Below are 21,790 nucleotides of genomic sequence, written 5' to 3' on the forward strand. Positions count from 1 at the left end.
GAGGACTTGTGGCACCTTAGAGACGAACAAATTTATTTGAGCATAAGCTTTTGTGAGCTACAGCATGAAGTGAGCCATAGCTCATGAAAGCTTATGCTCAAATAAATTTGTTCGTCTCTAAGGTGTCACAAGTCCTCCTTTTCTTTTTACTAAAGGGAGTGTGGTCATGTCTGGGTTCTAATCCCACCTGTGCCACTGACTGTGACTTTGGGAAAGTTGCTTCATTAAAATATTAATAATTTCTGAAAGTGAAAATGAACAAGCTGGTCAATTATTAGAAAACCAAAAGCATAAAAATCAGTTTAATTTGTGAAAACCAAGGTTTTAATTAAAATCTCCAGTTTTGAAAAATGGCCATATTTAATCAAAACCAGCTTCTGAATGAAATATTCCATCGATGCTTGCAATGTTGTAGCCCTGTTGGTCCCAGGATGTTAGAGAGACAAGGTGGGTGAAGTAATATATTTTATTGGATCAACTGCTGCTGGTGAAAGAGACATATTGTCCAGCTACACAGAGCTCTTCTTCAACTCTGGGAAAGGTTTGAAGGAGAGATCTGTGTAACTCAAAAGCTTGTCTCCCTCTCCAACAGAAGTTGCGCCAAAAAATATTACCTTGCTCACTGCCTCTGAAAAATTCCAGTCAGATCCAGTAGATCTGAGAAATCCCATTACACAGAGCTGTTTGATCACAGAGCACTAGGGATTAATTGCTGTGTGAAGCCTTGTTGGAAGTTGCATGTAGTCTCTATAGTCCAGGTACTGAAAGGCATTTAGGCATCTAAACTCCCATTGATTTCAATGTGAGTTAGGCAGCACAATACCTTTGAGGATCTGGGCATGCACTATTATGTTACCTGTTTATCCTGTTTCAGAGTCAAAAGTGCTAGTGTATGCACAGGCTACTAACAGAAAAGTACAAAACCAATGAGTGATTACAAGGAATACCTCTGAATCTGTATCACTTGAGGCAGTTTTTATGGATCTGGTATCTATGGATACACAGAAAGGATCACCTGAGGTTTGTTAGCAAATCAGCCAGGTGGGACAGGTAGCCTCAATGAGCTTGTTAGGGAATTTATAAAGGGACCATTGGCTGGGTCAGAGTTTATGGAGGCTACTAGTGAGGGGTTACTATTGGTTTAGCCAGCACTGTTTGAAATGGTTCTGATCATGACTGATCCTGTTATAACACAAAATTGTAGCAACTAAAACTTTCCAGCTCCTTCATGAATGAGGCATTTTCCTCTTGCATCTCTTAATCCAGGTTGGTTGAGTTTTTTTGTTAATAGGAATTTCAGACACAGGATGTTCACATGCAAGGCTCAGTCTTCACATGAGAGAACCTTGTGCCATATGCCAGTCATGGATAGAAAGGTGATGTCAGCTCCAAGTGTTACTTGTGAGATTTTGATTCTTGGTTCTCTGCCTTTGTTCCTTCTCAGTCACTCACATGGTAGTAGATTTTCCATCATTGCTGGGGGATGATCTGCAGCATTTGGAATAAACCTTTGACATACGTTGCTTGTTGTTATCTGAATGAGCTCAACCTGGGGATACATTAGCTAGTCCACCTCCAATAGGCAATGGACACATAGCTGGAAAAATCCTAGTGTCTTCCAAGGTTGCAGGTTCCTGCTGGTGAGTTGGTGGCTGGAGCTGGGGCCAGATCCAATGTTTCCTGCCGGGGTGGTGCTTGAGGTGATCCTAGAGGATATCCTTAACCAGGAGCAAAAAATCATGGATGCTTGCTTCTGCCTCAGGTGGTAGTGGGGTGAGCAGTGCCAGGTTCTGTGAGAGGCTGTCACTCTCTCAGGAAAACATGCCACTTGCTCCCCAACAGGCTCCTTCATCTTTTGGTGGCTTCTTGTGATTGTGGGTTTCTAAATGAGTTTACTGCTGATGAGAGATGGACTCAACTATTTATCCCTAGAGCAGATACAGCCTCGGCAGCAGCTGGGCAAGACTTCCGCATGCTGTCCTCTACCAGTCAGCATTATCTATAAACTGGAGATACCTGCTCTAGGGATGAGAGGGGAATTCAGACTCAGCTCATTCAGTCTTTTGCCTCCCTGCTGAGACTACCAACAAGAAGGGAGGGGGGGCCAAGATTGGATGGTGGCTCTTGTGCCAATGTCCTTGCTATCCACGGGGATCTGGACTAAGAATCCATCAGATCCTTCTGACAGATGGCACTGTGACCCTCTTTGTTCAGCTACCCCTCTCATCTGGGCTCAGACCAGACTCCGCTATAGGAAAGGTTCCTTATCCCATTCCCAGCTTCCAGAGCAATCTAGTCACCATGAGAATGGGCCCAATCAGAACCACCCTAAATTGTAACTTGAACCTTTCTTGTAGCAGGCCTCTGAAGGTGCTCCCAAAAGAAATACAATGTGTGTGTGGTGTGCTTCTTAGGGCACTCTGGGGTTAAAAGAAAAAGGGGTGGGGCTTGGGGAAGGCTTTGTTGGCTCACTGTTAGAAGAGATTATCATTCCCCTATGCATCTGCAGAGAATTCCTAAGAATGTTTTGGGCCTTAATTCCTTCCAAATTCGAGTTGGGTCTGTTGTTACTGGTATGACAGTCTGATGCGATACTCTACATGCATGTCGGAAGTGCGGGGAAGTGAATCTGTGTTCATTTCAGGGAGTCTTGTTTTCCCCCACACAACCCCCACCCTTTCAGCTGCATATGGGATGATGGTGCCTGGAACATAGTCTGTGTTCACCAGCCATCAGCGACAGAAGGTGCAAGCCTAGTGCTGCTAAATCAGAGGCATCTCCAAACTTTTAGTTGGCAGAGAGGGCACAGTGAGTTAATGAACTCGCTTTTCACCTCTAGAGCCTTGGGTTTAGGCTGTCACAAGGTTGCATCTGCAGAGTAGTTGTCTGATCCCTTCAAATTGTCCCTGTTGGTTGTTATCCCTCCACAGAGCCTATTAACACAATATGGCACAATTGGTAGTTTCTCCTCTGTTGAGGTCTAAGGTTGGAACAGAAGCTGGAGACTGCAAGACTGAATTGAAGTGCATCAGCTGAGCATTCCAGGGGGGATGGGTACAGGGGTAGGACTGGAATAGCAGAGGGAGCTGTAGGACTAATCTGAGGTGTATCAGCACAGCTGGTGGGGTTTGGGGTGGGACTGGAAGAGCAGGAGTGCCTGCAGGTCAGGGGGAGGTAGCCATGCACACCAGCATTATCAGGCTCTCATTTTCCTGAGAACCACATTCACGCTCCCCCCTCCCCCCGCCAAAGTTTTAAACAAAATTCAGACAGGTCCCCAGCTCCCAAACTCCCTTGTGGCAGATGCTGGCTCCACTCTGGGCAATTTGCAGGATTCTAGCCCAGCAAAGAAGCCACTTTCTTTCTTTTCTTTTTTTTTTTTTTGGCTCTTAATCTGCTATCGTTGCTATTTAAGTACTTAATGGGCAGCCTCTTGCAAGCCTCACAATATTCCATCTGTGAGCACAGTCTGTGCAGCCACCACTATATCTTCCCTTGGTTCAGTTCCCCAGTCCTCCTCCTGCCCCCCACCCCCATGGAGCACAACAGACTGTCTCACCCTCCCAAACTTGTTTCACTCGAGCTCCCATTAAAACAAGCATTCCTTTGAAGACTTCCCTGAGGGTCCCTCTTCTCAGTTGCCCCCTGCCCCAACTTAATCCTTGTAAACACCTCCCCACCCCCGATTTCCTTTTAATTGTCCTTTCCCTTTATTTTTGGGAACAGCTGGACAATTCCAGCTGTTTCCCTCCACAAGCAGCTTTGGAAGGGAGGTTACAACCTCAGCCTTGCTTGAGCCTTGAGATTCAGGGGGGTGGCAGAGTCAATTAACAGCCTGCAAAATGCTAGAGGTTAGGCATGGAGAGGTTCAGAGCCAGGGAATTTTCCATCTTGCTTGTGCTCCCTCCCTTTCCCTGTGCTGCTTGTCGTACCTCAAGGGCATACAGTTTGCCTGGTTTTTCCAGTTACAGTATTGGACTTTTTTGGTAGCACTGAAACTGGAAGTGTTTCCATGAAACCCTGAATCTTCTGCATTAATTATCCCCAGGGCCAGCAGGGAGCACTGGAGATGCACAGCATGCTCAGCACCTAGCATCTAGAGTACCCCCTCTGGAAGGTATTCAGAACATCAGAGCTGGCTTTACGATTTGCAAGGCCCTATGGAATTTGAGATGTGCAGGGTGAAAGAGGCAGCGTTTCCTGCCTGGATCCGAACAGGAAATACCAGGGTGCCGCTGGTGAGAAGGGCTAGTGTGTACACCTGATAGACAGCAGTTAGATAGACAGACTGAGTGGCTAGGTGTTCATAAGACTCTGTATTAAAACTTGGTTTTTATTGCTGTGTCCATAGCTGGTAATGGCCCAGCTACATAATGCTTGTTGCAGAAACAGGCATATGTCAAACAGCAGGCTTATTGGTCAAATTCTGTCCGCAGTTATGCCATTGACTTCTGTGGGGTTTCACACATGTATGTGAAGGCTGACTCTAGCCATGGGTGAGCAAATGGGAAGGGTAACCAACCAAGTCTTCCTAGCACTCCTGCAGATGACTTGCATTGCAACCATTTTGGAGCTGTCTTTGGAATTCTGCACACGCTCAGAGCACTGGTCCATGAGGGATGGAGATGGGAACAAGAAGGTGAAGCTCTGGGAAACACCTGGCTTGCAAAGGCTGTTTCATGCGGGACCATGCCATAATTGAGATAAACCTCACCGGCCTGTCAATGCTACAGTACTGAACATGTTCAGCAGTGGCTGTCAAGCACCATTTTCATGAGATCGGTGTAACAGAGCAGTGCTGGAGCTTCCAGGCTGAAAACGGTTCAAAACCACATTCATTGTGCAAGTGTATGCCAGTGATGAGCATATGTTAGAGGTCTCCCTCACACCTCAATCTGCAGACAGGAATCTGTTAGCGCCCCAGCTAAAATGCCTAGGCTCCTCAGCTCACAAAAGCTTATGCCCAAATAAATTTTAGTCTCTAAGGTGCCACAAGTACTCCTTGTTTTCTTTCAGCTAAAGCTGGAGCACCTCTTGCTTTTAGCTCTGGAGACCCCTAGTTCAGTCTGTGGTACACCAGCCAAGATGGTGGCTGCCCTAGTAGTACAGAGCGTGGGAGAAGGAAGAGTCTTGGCTGCTGGACCTCATCCCATGGGTGAAGGGGAAGAGATTTGTCTTGCTGAATGACTGAAGGAATTCCTGCAAGAATCAGTGCAAGTTTATTTCAGGCCAACCTTAGCATCATACAAGTTCAGCCCGATTCATGTTTTTACTCCCAATATTTACAAGCATTTACTGAGGGGTGATCAGTGGGAGGCTGGAAGGCTGTGGGGATTTGGAAGCCTTTTATCAGTGGGCTGCCACTTCAAATCCAGGTCAGGTCAGCAGAGACTGGTATTCTTACTGTTCTTTTTTTTTTTTTTTGTAGGCCCTGTGTGAAATAAACTGACAGCTCTTCAGTTCAGTTGCGCATCATAAAACCCCAACCATGACTGGCACACATTTGTTGCTTTCTCAGTCTCAGGAGAGAGACCAAAAATTGACTATGTGGAAATCACTCGCATGGGCCCCTAAGGGTAGTGCTGCCCCTAGAGAGAGTCCCTCCAGCTCACCATTGGTGTATACTGGCAGGGCACAGTTTGTTAGGGAAATCTGTCCTATTGCAAATTGGAAAGAGAACATGTGCTGTGTGGAACCCTCACTCTGCAGATCAGCAGATGGAGCCCTGATTGGTCAGGGAATGGGTAGAGGAGAGGTGCTGACTCTCCACCCCCAAAGTAAAACCCTGCTTGGCTAAAGAGTTGGGAAGAAATCCCACATCTCCCCTGTTGTATGGACAACTGCGCCAGTGGGCATGTGCTGCTGCAGGAACACATCAGACTGAGAGTCTAAATCTGGGGTGGCCAACAGGCTACTCCCTGCATCTTTCTGTGTGGCTACTGTGAGTTGGCACAGCATGCAAAATTTGGCCAGAGTCCAAAGGGAAGAGGACATCACAATGAGAGACTGATACTGTGAGCCCTGGGGCTGTTTGTTTTCTGAGGAAGCTGCTGTTACTGATGAAAAGGCTGGAGTGAATACTTGCCTCCCCAAAGGCTGCAGGAGGGTTCTCCCCACCAAGACAACAGGTGGGAGTTAGTTTTTTCCAAACAGCAATGGAACCCCCCACTACAGCTGCTTATTCATATTCTATCTTGACACCTTTTCCCTTCCTCTTTAATGAGGTGGCTTGCTTGTTTCTTTCCTCTTGCTTTTTGCTGAGGTCATAGGACCTATTGGAAGGCCTCCCACTTGTACACCTTTTCCCAGGGCAATGAGTCCCAAGGGGAGGCTCCCACTGTTCCTGTCTGTTCATGCACCTGTGAGCTGTAATGTATGCCTAATTTAAAACACATTAATGGTATGATTCCATTACAGCTGATCAAGATGCTGGCTGCAGGAGCACTCCCGGTGGGCTACGAATCAGCTGTGCTAGATAATTTATAAAGTGCTGTGGATCTGTTCAGAGCTTCAGTGTTAAGTAAGGCAGACACAGAGCTATTCATTATTAACAAGGCATTATGCGTTTTGCTCAGCAAAAGTGCAAGTCTGGGATGAGCTGAGATCTATCAGAGGTGAAGGTTTCAGACAGCCAACTTTACTGTGTGGTTCCACAGATGTGTCCTTCCAAGTATCTGTCAGCTTTTGAACTCTCCTTCCCAGACACAGTACACCTCTTAGTTCTGACCTGGTTCGCCAAGACTCTTGTAAGTTCTTCACTTCTGCTTTGCTTGGCTTGCATTTTAAGTCTCATAAAAGGAACTGATGGTGAAATTGGTTAGAGGGTTAGAGAGTGGCATGTTGTATGTAAAGGGACAATTTCCAGCTTCCCCCAGTGCTGACCCCTGCCTCTGCTATTCCAGTCCTGGGCTCCTTCCCCTCTCCCCACTCCACCTCCAAGTTCTGCAGAGGCACCGCAGTCCCAATTTGCAGGACTTCCTTGCTCTTCTGGTCCTGGCCCACCCCCTTCCCCCAGCTATGTCGATGAACCTCAATGCTAACCCCCAGCATTTCCTGTTATTACGGGCCTGGGCTCCTCATCAGAGTTCAGCCAGTGCAACTAAATCCCAGTCTGCAAGACCTAGTGCAGTTGTGTTTTATTGGTGTGCTAATGTATGCTAGCAGCTATTGTTTGAAACTTTTCAAATTCTGTTGAAATTTTGAAGAATAATTAGGAAACATATGGATGATTTCTGGGAATTATTTTCTTTCTGTATTTCAGTCAGCTCTAGAGCAGGTTGACATTTTTTGAATTTCTAAAAAGGGGAGAGTTTTTCACTTTATTTTTAACTAGTTCTACTAACAGCTAACTTTCAATTATGATCCCGATAGGATTTGAACACATGTTTCTAAAGGTGAAAAGCATTTGTACTAACCCATGGTGAACTGCACCATTTCCTCCCCACACCCAGGAATGCATGCACATAATACGTGCATATGTGAACACAATGTGAGGTCCATTGTTGATCATGTGTTATTCTTAGTGTGTGTGTGTGTGTGTGTGTGTGTGTGTATATATATATATATATATATACTCTTTCTTTCTCTGTCAAGAATCTGCTGCACAAATCCTGCAGGTTAACAATGGGCTTGTAGTTTCTCTGACAAGGAGATGTGCACTTTCCAGAGGCTGTGCACTGAAATGATGGAGGAGACAGGAATTAAAACTGAAAGTTTGTTCCCTGAAAGAAGAAACTTTTTTTAAAAAGAGGCTTTTTTTGTGTTCCCAGTTCTTTAAAAATGGAAGAAAAGTGCAGGCTGCAGAGCTAGGAAATGGAGATCAGACACCAACCGACCTCCGTTATTGGAGTTACTTATTGGCCTGCGTTTTCATTATTAAAAATTGACTTGTGTGGGCTTCTTCCTGAGCAGCCCCATCAGCATGACTCCCCTAACTCAGGTTCCTCTCTTCCCATTGCCTCTTATTTGCTTTTCATGACTCTAGTGCTCATGACAGGAACTGGACTGACAGCCGTGCACACTCACGGGCTTTTTATCCATAGAACTGGTACAGTTTTGGTGCGTACCCCTACCTGATTCCTTCTAGCAGGGTTGATCTTTAGGGGAGAGAAGGATAGTTCAGTTTTCATGGCCCATTTTGTCCTTGGCTTCTGTGCTCCAGGTATTGATGGTGTCAGTGTGTTTTGTCATGTAGACATTTGTCCAACTAGGGAACAACCTGAGATTTTCATGAGGAAAATTTAACTAGTGGGCTATTTATTTGCATGCTCAGGATCGTTTACATAAATGTGGCTTTAACTTACTGGCTATCAGCTGGTGAAAGTTGGCATAGCTCCCCTGAGTTCAGAGGATTTACCCCAGTTGAGCATCTGGCCCAGTGTATCTGCTTGGGAGTCATGGTTAGGAAGCAAGAACCAAAGTGGAAACAAATAGCTTAGTGTGATCCTCTGTTTGACTGATCCATTGACTCTATGGAAAGTGCAGGAGGGCTCCCACAGAAACCCATCTGCCACCTTTCTGATTCCTCAGAAAGGTTGCCGGGGCTCAGCTCCGTTAGACTGGTCGTCACATGCACTTCTGTTGATTGTGTTGCTGCACAGCTTGACAATTTGCTGCTTATTGCTTCAGTATTTTTTTAAACTAATTGGTGGCCTTTCACCCCCGGGCTTTGGTCCTTCACCTAATCTATCAACACTGGGGACTGAGATCAAAAAGACCAGTAAGGTAGGGTCAACATGGCCCTCCCTTACCACCTGTCCTCAAAGTGAGCCCAGATGGGCTGTTATCAGCACAGCCATCTTCAAAGGCGTTTTCTGTCCTAAAGTTGGCATCATGCTGGCCTTCTTGTCCCTGTTCCCTCCCCCTCCTCAGTGTGAGGTGTGACTGTGAAACCAACATGGAGAATCAAAGAAGTAGGCTTCATAGTGTGTCCATCCATGACCAAAAGGTGGGGATGTATGGGGGATTGGTCCTTCTGACTGTAATATAAGTGCACAAGTCTCTCCCGGGGGAGAACACAGGCACAAAGTACTCCTATTCTGTGCTATGTAGCATGCTGCATGTTCCATCTGAGGACCCCAAGATATAATACAGCTAGTAACTCAGATAAGATCCCTATAAACTAAGGATTATCCTCTCCATTTACAAGGAGATACAGTGATGCACAGAGAGGTGGAGTAACTTGGACCTGCAGTGACTGGGCCACTGTTTTCCACATGGTTTTAAGCCAGGTGAGTGTCACACTCACCACCCACCAGTCCACGCAGTATCAGTGGCCCTGGAGGTTGCTCTGCTTTAGTCTAATCAGCAATGGCTACCAGTGCTGGGGCACTAGCCCCCTTTTGTTCCTGAGGTGCTTCAAGGACACCTCTCCCAGAGCTAATTAGGATGCTGTGTGAAGTTGCTTTTCATGAACAAAGTCCTCTCTGGGCCCTGTGGTTTAATGGCATAATAACTCATTTGTCATATGCCTGCCAAGCCACTTACCTTAAAGTGCCAGCTCCCCTGGCTCTTCCTCTCACCTGACCCCAGCTCTGTTCACAGCCAGCTCTCTCTGCCTGTATGTCAGCAAATGGACCTGGCTCGCGCCTGGCACTCGTTTTCTCTGGCCACGTTCTGTTGTTTGAATTAGAAGCATAAGAGATGGAGCATGTAGCCCCTGCAGTGACCCCACTCAGCACTTCTTCTATCGCCGACTGATTGAAATGGCTCTTGCCAGCAACTTCTGCTTTCCAGATTATAATTCCTCAGTGATTTTTCTTAATCGGTTATCACACCTTAACTCTGTAGCTGAAAAGGATGCTTGTTATGGGAGGGTGAAAAATGGGGGAAAGGATTAATTAGAAGGACACCAAATAAAATCGTGTGTGTGTGATGACACTATATTTACCCACCTACTTAGATTTCTGTGATGCTGTTGATTTCCTGTTACTATGGTATCTGAATGCTTGCATACATATGAGGCCATCCGTGGGGGAGAACCCAGGGATCTTCACACACTGAAAGCAAAAGCCCTTACCACATGAACTAAAGGAGTAATTCTACTGTGATAAGCAAGCAGCAGATTCTGAGCCTTGGTGTGGGCCAACCACTAGAGACACAGGGTATGTCTGCCTGCAGTCATGGGATGTGGCTGCAATTTGTGCAGACATACGCGAGCTAGATTTAATCTAGCTAGTTGGGACACAAGTAGCAGTGAAGCTGCAGCAGTGTGTGAGTAATTACCCAGAATTCCAGGTTGACTGTAGAGCCTGCACTGAAGCCCATGATGCTGCAGCTTCATTAACCCAGTAGCTAGATTAAAGTTAACTTTGGTATGTCTACACAAGTTGCAGTCACACCTGTGTTTGTAGTAGACCTAACCCTCAGATGGAGCCTGACTCTTGGTTGCTTTGAATCTTGTAATTTATTTGTCAGTGCAAAGTGGTTGCAAAATGGTACCATTCTGATCTGGTAGCACCTTACACCCACTTTGCCCTGGTGCAAATGACTACTCAAGGTGAGAGTAACTGAATCTGACCCATGACCTGCAAATGCCAGCAACCCTGTGGAAGGCTGGTGATACCACATGGCCTAATATCACATTCTAAGGATTGTCCTAGAGGACTGCTACCCTGAGGAGGGCAAGGTAGGGACATAGGGCCTGGAGTTCAGAAAGATGGAGGAGGCCCATGGAATGTTATGTATTGTTTGTACACAAGCCCTTAGACTGGTAAAACTGTTTCAGGCCACTACTGAGCTAGGCTGGATTGGAGTCCATGACCTAAAGGTGAAAAACTTGGCATTCAATGACCAATTTTCTGACCCAGCAGGAAGGTGCCTGGTTCTCTTGTGTAGTTGCAATTCCTGCTAACATGAAATAGTTTTCTTCCTTTTGTTCACAAACTATGTTGGTGCAAGCCCAGAGTATATTATAAGCAGTTTCCATTGTTTAGCATGTCTAAGGTGAGCCTGGGGTGCCTGTGTGTTTTTCTCCATCAGTCCTCTGGCTTTTAGCCTTTCTAAACATATATTCTGTTTTATGGTGTCACATCTAACTTTTGCCAAAAAATAACTGTCTGTTTTTCTCCATCTCTAATGGTGATGCTGTGATCGCAAGCGTTATGCTGGTGGTGGAAATCCTGTGACTTGGACTCATGACATTGGACCCTTTCCAGAAGGATGTGACTAACATACAGAACAATTCTTTAGGCCGGATTCTGACCTCATTTATGATGGTACAAATACCAGCTAATGTTAGAATGGCCCTAGAATTACATCCGTGTAACTGACAGTCTGATCACTGGGTGCTATGTGGAATTTTGTTGAACAGCAACTAAAGTTGCAAAAGCTTTTGAAAAAGAACTTGTGACTTGTGGTCTGGTGGAATGTCCATTTGGTCAAAGTGGAAATGTAGAACAGTTTAGCCTGGAAGTGAGAATAGTTAGCAGTGCGCTCTGAGGTAACCAACACCAGGTGCTTTTTGTACTTTAGTCCATGATATGACCCACAAGTACATAATAAAAAATGGAAGCACACTGGAAGGTAGAAGCAAACAAACTAAATCAAAATACTCCTTTCAGCAGTGTATGGTTAACCTGTGGAATTCACTGCTGCAGGAAATCAAGTAAATAGTTTGGCACCATTTTTTTTGACACTGGTAATTTTATTTCAAAGTGGGTCTAAGTGGTGCATATGCATTGTGCTAGGCCTCAGCACTGTGGGGAATTTCACCCACAGAGCACATCGCCGCAGTGCTGCTTACCAAAAAAGGTACAAAGCACATTTCTTGGGGAATAGACCTCTACCCCACACACCTAATCCTTGTCACCTCTTCTGTAGTATACTCTTGACTTCATCTCCACTTCCCTAATGTTCTGATCCCAGAAATCAGACTAAAACACTTAACATTTCCTCTTCCTCTTCTACTTTCCCCTCAGACCTCACAATCTCCTAAGAACTTGCTTTATTGACAGTAATGGAATATGATTGGTGGAGAGGCCTTGTTCTCCCAGAGAAGTGGGACCAGTGTAGACTGTCTCCTCCATATGGTAGCATATGCTTCTATTAGTTTCCTGGTGCATTGGCCATCTCCCCCAGCATCTGGGCATGGTATAATTAGCTGTGTATAGAAGTAGTGTGTTCATAACAGTTTGCTGGAAGGGTGCCATCAGTGAGACTCTGCTCTTACCCCTGGTCTACACTACGAGTTTAGGTCAAATTTAGCAGCGTTAGGTCAATTTAACCCTGCACCTGTCCACATGACAAAGCTATTTTTGTTGACTTAAAGGGCTCTTAAAATCGATTTTGGTACTCCTCCCCAACAAAGGGATTAGCACTAAAATTGACATCACTGTGTCAAATTTGGGGTACTGTGGATGCAATTCAATGGTATTGGCCTCCGGGAGCTATCCCAGAGTGCTCCATTGTGACCACTCTGGACAGCACTTTCAACTCAGATGCACTAGTCAGGTACACAGGAAAAGCCCCGGGAGCTTTTGAATTTCGTTTCCTGTTTGGCCAGCATGGCGAGCTCATCCGCACAGGTGACCATGCAGTCCCCCGAAAGCAGGGGGAACTGGATCTGATTGCTGTATGGGGAGACGAATCCGTGCTATCAGAACTCCGTTCCAAAAGACGTAATGCCAATATATATGCCAAAATCTCCAAGGGCACATATGAGGTGTTTACAATGCTCACAACTGCAGTGGTGAGCGGAGCGGGCTCCCGCTTGCAGTGCTATGGCGTATGCGCAGGCAATCCAGGAAAAAGGGCGAGAAATGATTGTCTGCTGTTGCTTTCTTGGAGGGAGGGAGCGAGGGAATGGTCACTGATGACACGTACCCAAAACCACTGGCGGTTTCCTTGTCCATTATCTCAATTTTTTTTAATTAATAAAGAATGCATGGTTTCAAAACAATAGTTACTTGATTTTGAATGGGGGAGGGTGGTTGGCTTACAGGGAATTAAAATCAACAAAGGGAGCGGGTTTGCAACAAGGAGAAACACGCACAACTGTCACACCGTAGCCTGGCCAATCATGAAACTAGTTTTCAAAGTCTCTTGTGCTACGCAGTGTGCCTTGCTGTGCTCTTCTAACCAGTGTCTGGCTGCTCAAAATCGGATGCCAGGCAATTTGCCTCAATCTACCACCCCGCCATAAATGTCCCCTTCTTACTCTCACAGATATTATGGAGCAAGCAGCAATAACAATGGGAATGTTGGTTGCACTGGGGTCTGACCAACAGCGCCAGCATGCTTTTAAACGTCCAAAGGCACATTCTACCACCATTCTGCACTTGCTCAGCCTATAGATGAACTGCTCCTTACTACTGTCCAGGCTTCATGAGCCATGGGAGCAAGGGGTAGGCTGGGGTAGGTGAAACTGCACTCTGCTGCCAGCTGGGAGAGCAGCCTGAGGCAGAAGCCTCCAGCTCACAGGAGATCAGGATAGCAGAGTTGCAGCGGAAGCGGTGGAGCGAGCAAAACACCATTGATGGGGACGGCTAGCAGTCCTACTGCACCATCTGCTGCAGAGTTGCAGCGGAAGCAGTGGAGCCGTTCACCATTGATGCGAAGGCAGCCAGGAGCTGCTGCTGTGTGGCCAAGGCAAAAGAGCAGGAGCCCTGGAGCTGTTTCCTGTGGAATGTGCGTGTGCAAGACTTCTTCACCAGTGACAAAGGACAGGAATATGATGCACCTAAAATCTAAAGGCCTGCACATTTCCCAGAGTCACTACCCTTGATAACAGAATGTCAATGATTGCAATGGCTACTTGGATCACAGCAGCCCTCACAGCAGACTTGCCCACAACAGCAGTGGTGACAGGGAGCTGAGTGGGCTCCCACTTGCAGTGCTATGGCGTCTCTGCAGTTAACCCAGGAGAAAAGCCACGAAACGATTGTCTGCTGTTGCTTTCATGGAGGGAGGGAGAGAGGGAGGGGCAACTGACAAGATGTACCCAAAACCACCCGCAACAATGTTTTTGCCCCATCAGGCATTGGGAGCTCAACCCAGAATTCCAGTGGGCAATGGAGACTGCGGGAACTGTGGGATAGCTACCCACAGTGCACCGCTCTGAAAGTCTACGCTAGCCACGGTACTGTGGACGCACTCCGCCGACTTAATGTACTTAGTGGGGACGCACACAATCGACTGTATAAAACCGATTCCGAAAAATCGACTTCTATAAAATCGACCTAATTTCATAGTGTAGACATACCCTTATTATTTGCAGCAACGAATACCGTTTTTATAGCACAGTCCTTGGAAATGCATGGGAAACGCCACACTTCACCAGACCCTTTCTGATTTAGCATTTGTTGAGCATGGAGAATATTCCTCTGACTTCTTCCGTGTTTCACATGGAGGGTAAACTGGTTGTCTTATACTTTTTTCTGGGACTGTCACTGACTGCAGATCACCTTGGTAAAAATCCAGGCTGCAATCTCTCCTGACCTGCTCGCTCCCTCACCTTTCCCAGTTTCCATCCCCCACACAGAATGTGGCAAGCAAAAGACTCTGGGACAGCATTTTCCCAATCACTTCTTAAAAAATTCAATCTCCTTCAGCCCTCCCCCTGTCTGGTGATTTAATCTTCCTTCCCTTTGCTACCCCATCCAGGCAGTGTCCCATTGCCATACTGGAGCAGGTCAGTGGTGTCCATTACCATTTACCCCAGTATCTCATCTTTGACAGTGGCCAGTAACAGAGGCTTCAGAGAAAGGTACAAGAAACCCCATAGAGTAGGAAGTTTCATCCTAGTCATAGGCAGTCAGTGATTGGTTTATGAGATTATAGCCCTTATGTTTTATCCTACCTAAAGTAACCATGCATGTTCTCATTATCCATGTCAATGTCTAATCGTCTTTTGAATGCTGCTAAGTTCTTGGCCTTGGTGATATCTGTAGCAATGAGTTCCACGGGTTAACTAGCAGCTTATTTTTTTTAAAAGGTGGTTTTTATTTAGTTTTAAATTTGTTGCCTTTCAATTTCATTGGTTTCCTCATTGCTATTTGTCTGTCTGTCTTTCACCTACTTGAAAATTCTGTGCAAGCAGAGAGAATTTACAACTTTCATCTAACCTCCTTGTTGTGGACACTCAGGACTTCATGGCTGCTGGCAATGAGAGTCTTAGCTCTATAAACCCAAAAGCCATCCCTTTGAACTACAGGATAATCTTTACAAGCAGTAGAAGTATTAAAATGCTTACTCTGAGCTACAGTCAGTGGAGGCGTTTGATCATGTACCTGGAAGCAGGGCTTCCAGCCAGAAGAGAGCAGTGGCGGCTAGACTTGACCCAGAGGACTTGATTTTTTCAGCATTGGAACACCACCAAAACCTTTAGAATGCTTTTGTTAAAATAAGATTGTCTGTGTTTAATATTGAAACCTGAACTTTTCAATTTGGGAAGTTGGGGTAGATGCCTGGGGATGGGTCTGGCGGGTGGGGCACCAACCTGAGATATGGGAGACACTAGGGCAAACCTCTGCTGTTCCTAATTCCAAGCATAGTTTTTCATCCCCTGATCTCTCTACAACAGATCAGTGCCCTAACCACCACGCTATAGAGTGAGTCTCTCTCTCCCAGCTTCCTGACAAAAAACTTTGAAACTGATACATCACCATGAAACATTTTGGCTTTGAAAACCGCATATTTTAACAACATTTATTGTCCAAAATGTTGCAGTCGGGACACGTGTACACTAGCCAAGGCCTTACGTGTGAAGATGTTGCTGAGAGAGTCTATTGGCTTCTCTAAAGGGGCAGGTGAGCCAAGATTTCAGCATGAGAAGGCCAGGAGCAAAGAGCTTTCTCTTTTTTGCTTGTTACCCTCAATTCCATAGTCAGGGGGCTGAGAGGAAGGCCTGAGATTCATGGTGGTGGGTTATATCCTGGATACCTCTTTGAAGTTGAAGGAAGGGATGATGTGTCCTGGTGCATGGTGGCAGCAGGGTAGGAGGAGTTGTACCACAGATGTTGGAGAAGGGAGAGAGACTTCCATCTACTAGAAACATTTGAAGGTATGTGCAGTGGGCCATTGTGACTCCCAGTAAGAAGACAACCACGGGTGGAAGCAGTTGTATTTTGCATGCTCTTAAGGCTTTTGCGGTGTTGATGGTGTGAATTTACATCCTTTGCTATGTTTACTCTGCTGATGCACTTTACTACCCATTCTGGTTTGTAAGTACATTTGCTGGGATTGTGTGTTAATCCTGGGGTTTGTGTACATTTAGTTTTCATTTTATGTCCTAGTCCCCATGTCAGTCTAGAAGCAGAGCAAAAGAACTATTTGAGGGGAAAAATGGGGTTGCTTCAATCTGAGACACAAAAAGAGCTAAGGAAAGTTAGAAAGTATAAGATACCCTATATTCCCATAGGATGTACAGGGGCTGTCAGCTCATAAACAGGGCTGGGAAAAGTCCTGCCTTTTCCTTGCAACATCCCAAATTGATCCCAGTGACTTGCAAAACTAGTCTAAAAATGCAGTGTCTTTGGCCCATCTCTGCTGGGTTTGGCTTCACTGGGAAGCCCAAAGAGTCATTGTAGCTCTAATTACAAATACTCTCACACACAACCACCCATACTGTCATGTGTTTTGTCTCTTCCCCCAGACCGACACACACTGGAATGCAATGGCTACCAGCCTCTCAGAGTCGTGTTTCTCAGTCAGTGTTTCAGCAATCACAAAGAGATTTCCGCCTTTTCTGACCTCAAATTTTGACAGGAAATGCAGTGAAGGGGGAGAGAAAAATAAAATAGGAGCAAAGGAGGCTTTCTCCAGCCAGAGCTTCACTGCCTTTAATTTAAACCCCAGAAGAATGGGAGGAAGCAGCCTTCCAGGGCCACTTGAAGTATAGGCTTCTATTAATAACCCTGTTTACATGATCCCAAGGCATTGTTAGGAGAAATTGCTGCAGCCATCCGGAATCTTGTCTTTTCACTTTGGGATTTGCCTGCATCAACTTCTCATTTAATTCCAAGAAAAGAATCTCTGGACAGTGATTCTTTGGGAAAATTCCTCTTTCCTTTTCTCCCGCGTTTCCTTGGTCTTCTTTTCTAGCCAGGAGTGGAAAACTCCACCTCCCTTATAGGCTAGGAGCCTCTATTGCCCAGAGTCCTGATCAAAGAAGTGTTGCCCCTTCTGCTGTTCCAAGGCAGGAATGTTTGCTTGGTATTTTTGTTACCGTAGCCCTTAGGGTCCTCAGTTATGGGTCAGAACCCCACTGTGCTAATGTCTAAAGCTTTCTATCCCAGCTCTGCATTATTATCTGCATTGTTCTAGGCTATTGTTTCCTTTAAATTCCATCCCCTCAATTCATTAGCACCCTAGAAGGTTTTCTGAATGGATTTTGGTTGTTTTCTCACATCCTCATGAACTACTATTGTTTCTAAATGTACACTGGACAAAGCCATGGAGAATAGTCTATGCAGCATAATCCTGCAGCGGTGTTTGTGGGGTGGTAAAGAAGGGGCCTACAGTTTTAGGTCTTTTCCATATCTGATTTCCATGGTACCTTGAGATGTTTAGGTATAAATGCTGTTTCAGTGATCTAAATAGGCACCATCTAGGAAAGTAACACAGTGACGACAGACCAGGACTCCCTGGGAGAGAGAGTCTCTCTCTCCCCTCCCTCCCTTCCGAGGCTCCAAGAACCTCAGGGTCCTTCCTACTCTGGGCTCACTGGCATAATGATGCACCACCCCCAGATCCGGGGGAGTTTCAGTCCTTCCCAATGAAAGGGCCTGATGGTAGATGCAGGTGCTCAGCCCACATTTAGGCTCTTTGCTTGCAGATAGGGATTCAATATTCAAACAGCTGTTGAAAGGACTTTGTTGGAGGAGATGCAGAGACAGATGGAACAGACAAAAGGCACCTGCCATTGTGTTGCTGCTGCTAGGGTGGAGTTGCTTGAAGTTTGCTCTTAGTTCTTGATCTTCACTTTACACTGTGATGCTTCCTGGATTAAGTTAAATGGACAATGACATGTTTTGTTTTAGGCTGTCTGCTGAATACAACTCCCATAGTCACATTGGTCTCTCTACATTAGCAGAGCTATATTTAAAGCTAAGCCATCTCATCAACTTCTAGTGCAATGCACTGTATAATTTAACAGAGAACAGCATTGCTACAGAACATAAAACTTCAATATGCAAGATGAAAAGGAGAGGAAGGCATAGCAAGAAAAGCTATTAAACTACCCCCCCACCAAAAGCCCACAGACCCTATAATCTGCTTTTAGCTGAAACAGCTAGCCAGGATGTGGTTCAGTGTTATCTCAAGTCCTGATAGTAGCAACCTCCCTTAACTTTCAAATTTGTAAACGTTGGGGCTACAGTGCAGTTGGGTATATGAGGTAGGAGCATCCTCACAAGGACAAAAATCCCTATATGCCATCCTTAAAAGTCTATATGATCATACACTCAGCTGTTTGACCAGATTCGATGATCCATGGTTGGGGAGATCTGTGGAAGCTTAAGTCCATGTTCTGATGTGAAACCTCTGAACTGAAGAGCATAGGTCAGATCTTTGGTCCATCAAGCCTGCTATCCCGCCTCCAGCAGTAGCCAAGACCAAGATACTCCAATGGAACTCAAACCACCTGTACCTGCATAATGCCCCCCACCAACCATGTAGTGCTGCAGATAGGTAGTAGACAGGTCAGGAGTTCCTTTCAAGCCTTGTGACAATATTCTTATGCACTGATGGCTGAGATTTGTTGCCCTTATTTCAAAATGCATTTTTAAAGTCCTGGGGTCCTGAAAGCCTCCTATGTGTCACTCACCTGTGCCTTTTGAGACTCCCCCGCACCCTGTACTATTAGTTCACTGACACACATTACAGGTGCCTGATTTGCAATGCCTCTACTCTTCCCTCTCCCTGCCCCACCCCCACAGTAACTGAGCTGCTGATGTGTTCTTTGGGCCAGTACCCACTGGGAATCTATAAGAGAATCCTGCTTTCCTCCAACGAGAAATGAATAAGTGCTGGAGGCCCTTGAACCCTTTCCTGTATGTATCAGAGCTGTCTTTTGAAGCTGCAGTGCCCACAGTGGCTGCAGGCTGGATCACGCTCTTTGATGCCACATGAAGGCTAGGGGTCACTGTCTTTGACCTCAATAGATCAGGGTTTGAAATCAAATAAGAAGTCAGTAGCCACTGGAAGTGGTGGTGGTGTAAATCTACAATAGCATAATACTCTTGGACTAGAGAGTCTCCTGTTCCTGAGGGAAAAGAGCAAGAAGAGGAGGGGGAATAAAAGCAGGCCTCCTGAGGAGAGCTGAGGCATACGCAGTAGTTATAGTACAGCTCAAACGTATATGTGCCCTCTTGCCCTTGACTCGGAATCTCTGCAACTGCTCAGACAGACTGTCATGTGCTTTCTGGTTAAATGTGAGGTCAGCATTCATTGCTCCCCTTCCCCCAAAGGGAAAACTCATCCAATAAGATGCAGAGCATTGTGAAATGGTTTTAAATGTGCAGGGGAAGGAAACCCTCCGCCCCCAGCCAGAGGTAACAGTCACAGCTAGTAATACCAAATTTGGTCTCTTGTAGTTTTCCTCTTCCAGACGATGCTGTTTCCTGGGCTGTGGCATGGTGCCATCCTGTTTTCCAGAAGCCAGCACATCGACACAAAGAGTCTGGATTATGGGCCAAGTGTTGAACAAGGAGAAAATCAGCAGGTCTAATGGTGAATTTACTGATATTGTTTTAAAGCAATCTGGTAAATACAGTGGAATCAGCCCTATAATCTTAATCAGAGCAATCAAAACAGTCATTAAGTCTTAATAAAATTGAGTGACTCATCCTCTGCTGTAAATATTTGCAGATAACGATTCTACTTACAATTCCAGCTCTTCAAAAGTATAAAATCAGGGCAGAAGAGGGGAAGGGGGAGGTGTTGGCTCTGAATCTCATTCTGTCCTCCTCCCTCAACTTGTCTTCCAAGAGCTGCACCTGTGCACATTTTATTCCTACAAGAACAAAGTCTGTTGAGATATTGTGGATTTCATGATCAAGTCTGTGTCTATACAAGAAGCTGCCAAACCAGAGCAGACAACTGGCCCAGCTAGTCTGGTATCTCACTTCCTACCATACTGCATCAGGCCATCTGACAGTTTTATTCTGGTACCCTGCCTCTGGCAGTTTTCTAGTACCTAATAGTCCAGAGGAGGTAGAAAACTCCTTAACGCACCCAACTGTGCAAGGTATTATGCTGCATGGAGGCAAATGGACATAGAAACTAGTCAACTGCAATGAAGGGTTGGGGAGGTATAGAATAATGCAGAGCCTTCTAATTTATTCTGTCTGGCACGTGTTTGTTTCCAAATTCGGAATGGCTTTGAGCCAGCAGGATAGATGGCTGTACACCTCTACTCCCTAGCATAGCAGCTGCTGACAGAGGCTGGTGTGGTGTGTTCTGGGCCTCGATGCTTCCAGAGCCTCATCTTGCTGCATGGCTTGTACCCTCTTCATGAATCTGAAAGACGTTTCCTTGGGTGAGACAGAAATAGGTGGAATGTGGGACATATGAGGTGCAGGGGCTAGAGATGGGGCTCTATTTCTATCCACAAACTGGTTTCAGATGTTGGCAGCTGTGGCCATACACTGAACCAAACCAGGGGTTCTCAAACTGAAAGAGTGACCTCCCTGACAGATTAAGGGAAGGGTTGCTGAATTTTCAGGGGCAGGCGTATATTTTATTGGTTAAAACCTGTACAGCCAGAAACCTGGTTTGGAATATTCCTTACTAAATCCTAATTATCCAGTTCAGTTTTTGCCTCATCCAAAGTGAAAATGGTCAAGAAAGAACAATTCACCAGCTGGCCTTAGTCATGGGAGGTCAGAATATACTGTATTTCATGTTTTCCTTAGAGATGACTTATTAACCACACCTGCCCTCCTTCATCCCCATCCACACCCTATTCTAAAATCTGTTTCCTCAAAGGGCAATCACAAGTGTGTTCCCGGTGTTTAGGGATGAACCACAGTGCATCTGGAGAATCTGTAAACTAGATGAGCTTCATGCAGAGTGAAAATCTGCACAGGGTTTCCTAAGCAATAGAGACTGACCTCCCTCCACAACAGCCAGTTTGTTCATTTGCTTTTCAGGAGCCTGGAATGGACAAGCCGTGGGTGAGTGTCAGGATCCCAGAGTAAGAATCAGAACCCTGGTAATGAGCCCAGTTACTTTAATAACCATTGCAGCAAGCAGTGATTGGAGAGCATGAGAAGTGGCCCATTCAGACCCGATCTTCCCCACTCTGACGTCTGTTGTCACTGAGGCACCAGCCTGACTGGGTATTACTAACCACTTAAAGCTCTTTCGTTGCTCTGATGGGAAGTTCTGATGGGAACTAAGCAGCTCTTCTTTGAGTGAAGTGGAGAAATCGGAGTGGTGGCTGAGATGGGAGCATCAGTGAAGAAAACAGGCATTGGAGAAAGGGGGTTGCACAGACCCCCTCAAATCTTACTGTTTGCTATCTTGATGGCTCTACTGAAACAAATTCCTTTGTGAAAAAATGCTCTGTCGAGAATGCGAAATTCCATAGCTTTCAAACTCCACTGCATCAGAAGCTACTTAAGTCCCTAAGCTAAATCGATAAGGTGTATCTTAAGGTGCCAACAGGCAATCAAAGACCTAGATGTTCAGTGCCTTTTCCGTTCTGAGAGCCAGTCATTTGTTTGAATGAGGTGTGTGTTGTGCTAGTGAGAAGTGCTGGACAGAGCAGTGAAGTCCACCATTTATCTACAGACAGAGTATGCTCCACATTTCCCTTCCTTGCACCCCAACAAGTCTGCTTTGTCCCTTA

At 45.8% G+C, this 21,790-nt stretch overlaps 1 long non-coding RNA gene across 4 annotated transcripts; it reads left to right on the plus strand.

The window, feature by feature from the left end:
• The first annotated feature begins 1,109 nt into the window (after positions 1 to 1,109).
• LOC122466419 lies at positions 1,110 to 21,634 on the plus strand. 4 transcript variants are annotated; one of them, XR_006291874.1, is made up of 3 exons: positions 1,110 to 1,266; positions 5,429 to 6,128; positions 21,090 to 21,634. It is a non-coding gene; the product is annotated as an uncharacterized LOC122466419 (long non-coding RNA). The 4 variants fall into 4 exon arrangements; XR_006291871.1 differs by lacking the exon at positions 21,090 to 21,634 and adding an exon at positions 11,099 to 11,333 and having other exon boundaries at positions 1,126 to 1,266; positions 5,429 to 6,746; XR_006291872.1 differs by lacking the exon at positions 21,090 to 21,634 and adding an exon at positions 11,099 to 11,333 and having other exon boundaries at positions 1,126 to 1,266.
• Positions 21,635 to 21,790: the final 156 nt, after the last annotated feature.

This window comes from Chelonia mydas, chromosome 6, assembly GCF_015237465.2.
Source record: "Chelonia mydas isolate rCheMyd1 chromosome 6, rCheMyd1.pri.v2, whole genome shotgun sequence".
Classification (NCBI taxonomy): domain Eukaryota; kingdom Metazoa; phylum Chordata; order Testudines; family Cheloniidae; genus Chelonia; species Chelonia mydas.